The sequence below is a fragment of the Oncorhynchus gorbuscha genome, linkage group LG08 (genome assembly GCF_021184085.1).
Source record: "Oncorhynchus gorbuscha isolate QuinsamMale2020 ecotype Even-year linkage group LG08, OgorEven_v1.0, whole genome shotgun sequence".
NCBI lineage: Eukaryota > Metazoa > Chordata > Actinopteri > Salmoniformes > Salmonidae > Oncorhynchus > Oncorhynchus gorbuscha.
The window spans coordinates 57,788,206-57,795,765 of NC_060180.1; positions in this window are offsets into that span (position 1 = coordinate 57,788,206).

Below are 7,560 nucleotides of genomic sequence, written 5' to 3' on the forward strand. Positions count from 1 at the left end.
GGCAATCCAGCATCAGTTGATTATTGCAGTAATTGCGAGTGTACCCATGAGTTTACCAGTTTAATTGCCAGGGTTAGAGCTTCCAAGCACGTTCTATTCATTCTTATTTCTATGAGTAGCATAGCATCCATAGAAATGAGAATGAATAGAACGGACGTCCCTATTCAAGTCGATGACTGCATAATGGGGGACTGGCAGCCATTGCAAGTGTACCCATAGGAACAAAGCTGGAAGTTAAATAAACTCAAATGACATTACAAAAATTGCATGAGACACATCAGCTAGCCTAATTTGAATTAACATTCTACATTACATCACAATACCAAACAGCCATTGCGAGTGTACCCATGAGTTTACCAGTCAAAATGCTAGAGTGAGAGGTTCCGCGGGCGTCACTATTCATTCTTATTTACACGACAGCATCTCAATTCAATTCAAGGGCTTTATTGGCATGGGAAACATGTGTTAACATTGCCAAAGCAAGTGAGGTAGACAACATACAAAGTGAATATATAAAGTGAAAAACAACAAAAATTAACAGTAAACATTACACATACAGAAGTTTAAAAACAGTAAAGACATTACAAATGTCATATTATATATATATATATATATACAATGTACAAATAGTTAAATGACACAAGATAAAATGAATAAGCATAAATATGGGTTGTGTTTACAATGGTGTTTGTTCTTCACTGGTTGCCCTTTTCTCGTGGCAATAGGTCACAAATCTTGCTGCTGTGATGGCACACTGTGGAATTTCACCCAAAAGATATGGGAGTTTTTCAAAATTGGATTTGTTTTCGAATTCTTTGTGGATCTGTGTAATCTGGGGGAAATATGTCTCTCTAATATGGTCATACATTGGGCAGGAGGTTAGGAAGTGCAGCTCAGTTTCCACCTCATTTTGTGGGCAGTGAGCACATAGCCTGTCTTCTCTTGAGAGCCATGTCTGCCTACGGCGTCCTTTCTCAATAGCAAGGCTATGCTCACTGAGTCTGTACATAGTCAAAGCTTTCCTTAATTTTGGGTCAGTCACAGTGGTCAGGTATTCTGCCGCTGTGTACTCTCTGTGTAGGGCCAAATAGCATTCTAGTTTGCTCTGTTTTTTTGTTAATTCTTTCCAATGTGTTAAGTAATTATCTTTTTGTTTTCTCATGATTTGGTTGGGTCTAATTGTGCTGTTGTCCTGGGGCTCTGTAGGGTGTGTTTGTGAACAGAGCCCCAGGACCAGCTTGCTTAGGGGACTCTTCTCCAGGTTCATCTCTCTGTAGGTGTTTGCTTTGTTATGGAAGGTTTGTGAATCGCTTCCTTTTAGGTGGTTGTAGAATTTAACGGCTCTTTTCTGGATTTTGATAATTAGTGGGTATCGGCCTAATTCTGCTCTGCATGCATTATTTGGTGTTTTACGTTGTACACAGAGGATATTTTTGCAGAATTCTGCGTGCAGTCTCAATTTGGTGTTTGTCCCATTTTGTGAAGTCTTGGTTGGTGAGCGGACCCCAGACCTCACAACCATAAAGGGCAATGGGCTCTATGACTGATTCAAGTATTTTTAGCAAAATCCTAATTGGTATGTTGAAATTTATGTTTCTTTTGATGGCATAGAATGCCCTTCTTGCCTTGGCTCTCAGATCGTTCACAGCTTTGTGGAAGTTACCTGTGGCGCTGATGTTTAGGCCAAGGTATGTATAGTTTTTTGTGTGCTCTAGGGCAACAGTGTCTAGATGGAATTTGTATTTGTGGTCCTGGTGACTGGACCTTTTTTGGAACACCATTATTTGGTCTTACTGAGATTTACTCTATTGGATACCAGTGGTTGAAGCCAACAACCCTCATACCGCTTTGTGGACAACTACTCCCGTAGAGCCCAACAGTGGAAGTGTCATAATAACCATAAAACCTAGCAGTCAAATAGGGAAATGGTTCCAATCATTTTTCCACCATTCATTTTCCCCATAGGGTATTTTAGAAACACTTAAAATACGGGCTTTGTTTCATGTAGGCTTACCCTGGTGTGACATTTTGATAACCACGTAAATATCTCTCGGACAATGTGACTTTTATCAATAGATATGGCTCAGATTTGAAAATGCAAATTAGCATCAAAGTAGATATCATACAAAACTACAAATCCCTGCATGTCACCTCAAGCGAACACCTTCACTAACAAGTATTGTGTCAATTTAATACTTGCACAAGACATTTCACAGAACTGTCCATTTAAATAAATGTAGCCAGTATATTCAGTACTATATTTAACAAATATTAGATTGTTTATTTTATTTGACATTTATTTTATTTGACATTTATTTAACTAGTCAAGTCCGTTAAGAACAAATTATTGTTTACAATGACAGCATACCAAATGGCAAAAGGCCTCGTGGGTCTGGGATTACATTTTAATATATATACACTGCTCAAAAAAATAAAGGGAACACTAAAATAACACATCCTAGATCTGAATGAATAAAATATTCTTATTAAATACATTTTTCTTTACATAGTTGAATGTGCTGACAACAAAAACAGACAAACTATCAACGGAAATCAAAATGATCAACCCTTGAAGGTCTGGATTTGGAGTCACACTCAAAATTAAAGTGGAAAACCGCACTACAGGCTCATCCAACTTTGATGTAATGTCCTTAAAACAAGTCAAAATGAGGCTCAGTAGTGTGTGTGGCCTCCACATGCCTGTATGGCCCCCTACAACGCCTGGGCATGCTCCTGATGAGGTGGCGGATGGTCTCCTGAGGGATCTCCTCCCAGACCTGGACTAAAGCATCCGCCAACTCCTGGACAGTCTGTGGTGCAATGTGGCGTTGGTGGATGGAGCGAGACATGATGTCCCAGATGTGCTCAATTGGATTCAGGTCTGGGGAACAGGCGGGCCATTCCTTAGCATCAATGCCTTCCTCTTGCAGGAACTGCTGACACACTCCAGCCACATGAGGTCTAGCATTGTCTTGCATTAGGAGGAACCCAGGGCCAACCGCACCAGCATATGGTCTCACAAGGGGTCTGAGGATCTCATCTCGGTACCTAATGGCAGTCAGGCTACCTCTGGCGAGCACATGGAGGGCTGTGCGGCCCCCCAAAGAAATGCCACCCCACACCATGACTGACCCACCGCCAAACCGGTCATGCTGGAGGATGTTGCAGGGTGCAGAACGTTCTCCACGGCGTCTCCAGACTGTCACGTCTGTCACATGTGCTCAGTGTGAACCTGCTTTCATCTGTGAAGAGCACAGGGCGCCAGTGGCGAATTTGCCAATCTTGGTGTTCTCTGGCAAATGTCAAACGTCCTGCACAGTGTTGGGCTGTAAGAACAACCCCCACCTGTGGACGTCGGGCCCTCATACCACCCTCATGGAGTCTGTTTCTGACCGTTTGAGCAGATACATGCACATTTGTGGCCTGCTGGAGGTCATTTTGCAGGGCTCTGGCAGAGCTCCTCCTTGCACAAAGGCAGAGGTAGCGGTCCTGCTGCTGGGTTGTTGCCCTCCACGTCTCCTGATGTATTGGCCTGTCTCCTGGTAGCGCCTCCATGCTCTGGACATTACGCTGACAGACACAGCAAACCTTCTTGCCACAGCTCGCATTGATGTGCCATCCTGGATGAGCTGCACTACCTGAGCCACTTGTGTGGGTTGTAGAATCCGTCTCATGCTACCACAAGAATGAAAGCACCGCCAGCATTCAAAAGTGACCAAAACATCAGCCAGGAAGCATAGGAACTGAGAAGTGGTCTGTGGTTATCACCTGCAGAACCACTCCTTTATTGGGAGTGTCTTGCTAATTGCCTATAATTTCCACCTGTTGTCTATTCCATTTGCACAACAGCATGTGAAATGTATTGTCAATCAGTGTTGTTTCCTAAGTGGACAGTTTGATTTCACAGAAGTGTGATTGACTTGGAGTTACATTGTGTTGTTTAAGTGTTCCCTTTATTTTTTTGAGCAGTGTATATATATATTTTTTATAAAGGTAAAATAATAAATAAATAAATAAATAAATAGGACAAAACCCATTCCACAACAAGAGAGTCAACACAACACTACATAAAGAGAGACCTAAGACAACAACATAGCATGGCAGCAACACAACATGGTAGCAGCACAAAACATGGTACAAACATTATTGGGTACAGACAACAGCACAAAGGGTGATGAATGAAGAGATTGATATAAAACTATCAAATGTGAGTGTTTCTTGCAGCTCGTTCCAGTCGCTAGCTGCAGCGAACTGAAAAGAGGAGCGATGCAGGGATGTGTGTGCTTTGAGGACCTTTACCAGAATGTAACTGGAAGAACGGGTGTTGTATGTGGAGGATGAGGGCTGCAGTAGATACAGTTTAAGTCAGAAGTTTACATACACTTAGGTTGGACTCATTAAAACTTGTTTTTCAACAATTTACAAATGTATTGTTAATTAACAAACTACTGTTTTAGCCAGTCGGTTAGGACATCTACCGTGTGCATGACACAAGTGATTTTTCTAACAATTGTATACAGACAGATTTGCCTACCTTCAAACTCAGTGCCTCTTCGCTTGACATCATGGGAAAATCAAAAGAAATCAGCTAAGACCTCAGAAATAAATTGTAGACCTCCACAAATGTGGTTCATCCTTGAGAGCAATTTCCAAACGTCTGAAGGTACCACATTCATCTGTACAAACAATAGAACGCAAGTATAAACACCATGGGACCATGCAGTTGTCATACTGCTCAGGAAAGAGACACGTTCTGTCTCCTAGAGATGGACCTACTTTGGTGCAAAAAGTGCAAATCAATCCCAGAACAACAGCAAAGAACCTTGTGAATATGCTGGAGGAAACAGATACAAAGTAACTATATCCACAGTAAAATTAGTCCTATATTGACATAAACTGAAAGTTGGCTCAGCAAGGAAGAAGCCACTGCTCCAAAACCGCCATAAAAAAGCCAGACTACGGTTTGCAACTGCACATTGGGACAAAGATTGTACTTTTTGGAGAAATGTCCTCTAGTCTGATGAAACAAAATTACAACTGCTTGGCCGTAATGACCATCGTTATGTTGAAGGAAAAGGGGGAGGCTTGCAAGCCGAAGAACACCATCCCAACCGCGAAGCCAGGGGTGGCAGCATCATGTTGTGTTTTGCTGCAGGAGGGACTGGTGCACTTCACAAAATAGATGGCATCACGAGGAGGGAAAATTATGTGGATATATTGAATCAACATCTCAAGACATCAGTCAGGAAGATAAAGCTTGGTCGAAAAATGGGCCTTCCAAATGGACAATCCCTTACCTCACCTCGCTCATCAACTCATCCCTGACCGCCGGCTACGTCCCTTCCGTCTTCAAGAGAGCGAGAGTTGCACCCCTTCTGAAAAAACCTACACTCGATCCCTCCGATGTCAACAATTACAGACCAGTATCCCTTCTTTCTTTTCTCTCCAAAACTCTTGAACGTGCCGTCCTTGGCCAGCTCTCCCGCTATCTCTCTCTGAATGACCTTCTTGATCCAAATCAGTCAGGTTTCAAGACTAGTCATTCAACTGAGACTGCTCTCCTCTGTATCACGGAGGCGCTCTGCACTGCTAAAGCTAACTCTCTCTCCTCTGCTCTCATCCTTCTAGATCTATCGGCTGCCTTCGATACTGTGAACCATCAGATCCTCCTCTCCACCCTCTCCGAGTTGGGCATCTCCGGCACGGCCCACGCTTGGATTGCGTCCTACCTGACAGGTCGCTCCTACCAGGTGGCGTGGCGAGAATCTGTCTCCTCACCACGCGCTCTCACCACTGGTGTCCCCCAGGGCTCTGTTCTTGGCCCTCTCCTATTCTCGCTATACACCAAGTCACTTGGCTCTGTCATAACCTCACATGGTCTCTCTTATCATTGCTATGCAGACGACACACAATTAATCTTCTCCTTTCCCCCCTTCTGATGACCAGGTGACGAATCGCATCTCTGCATGTCTGGCAGACATATCAGTGTGGATGACGGATCACCACCTCAAGCTGAACCTCGGCAAGACGGAGCTGCTCTTCCTCCCGGGGAAGGACTGCCCGTTCCATGATCTCGCCATCACGGTTGACAACTCCATTGTGTCCTCCTCCTCCTCCTCAAGAACCTTGGCGTGATCCTGGACAACACCCTGTCGTTCTCAACCAACATCAAGGCGGTGGCCCGTTCCTGTAGGTTCATGCTCTACAACATCCGCAGAGTACGACCCTGCCTCACACAGGAAGCGGCGCAGGTCCTAATCTAGGCACTTGTTATCTCCCGTCAGGATTACTGCAACTCGCTGTTGGCTGGGCTCCCTGCCTGTGCCATTAAACCCCTTCAACTCATCCAGAACGCCGCAGCCCGTCTGGTGTTCAACCTTCCCAAGTTCTCTCACGTCACCCCGCTCCTCCGTTCTCTCCACTGGCTTCCAGTTGAAGCTCGCATCCGCTACAAGACCATGGTGCTTGCCTACGGAGCTGTGAGGGGAACGGCACCTCAGTACCTCCAGGCTCTGATCAGGCCCTACACCCAAACAAGGGCACTGCGTTCATCCACCTCTGGCCTGCTCGCCTCCCTACCACTGAGGAAGTACAGCTCCCGCTCAGCCCAGTCAAAACTGTTCGCTGCCCTGGCCCCCCCAATGGTGGAACAAACTCCCTCATGACGCCAGGACAGCGGAGTCAATCACCACCTTCCGGAGACACCTGAAACCCCACCTCTTTAAGGAATACCTAGGATAGGATAAGTAATCCCTCTCACCCCCCTTAAGTTTTAGATGCACTATTGTAAAGTGACTGTTCCACTGGATGTCATAAGGTGAATGCACCAATTTGTAAGTCGCTCTGGATAAGAGCGTCTGCTAAATGACTTAAATGTAAATGTAAATGTAACAATGACCACAAACATACTTCCAAAGTTGTGGCAAAGTGGCTTAAGGACAACAAAGCCAAGGTGTATTGGAGTGGCCATCACAAAGCCCTGACCTCAATCCCATAGACAATGTTTGGGCAGAACTGAAAAAGCGTGTGCGAGCAAGAAGGCCAACAAACCTGACTTAGTTACTCCAGCTCTGTCAGGAGGAATGGGCCAAAATTCACTAAACTTATTGTGGGAAGCTTGTGGAAGGCTACCGGAAACGTTTCACCCAACAATTTAAAGGCAATGCTACTAAATACTAATTGAGTGTATGTAAACTTCTGACCCACTGGGAATGTGATGAAAGAAATAAAAGCTGAAATAAATCATTCTCTCTACTATTATTCTGTCATTTCACATTCTTAAAATAAAGTGGTGATCCTAACTGATCTAAGACAGGGAATTTTTACTAGGATTAAATGTCAGGAATTGTGAAAAACTGAGTTTAAATGTATTTGGCTAAGGTGTATGTAAACTTCTGACTTCAACTGTATCTCAGATAGGGGGGAGTGAGGCCTAAGGGGTATACTGCTATATATTGCTACGGGTATACAGAGATGACCAGTTTACAGTGTAGTATAGAGTGCAGTGATGTGTCCTATAAGGAGCATTGGTGCCAAATCTGATGGCCGAATGGTAAAGAA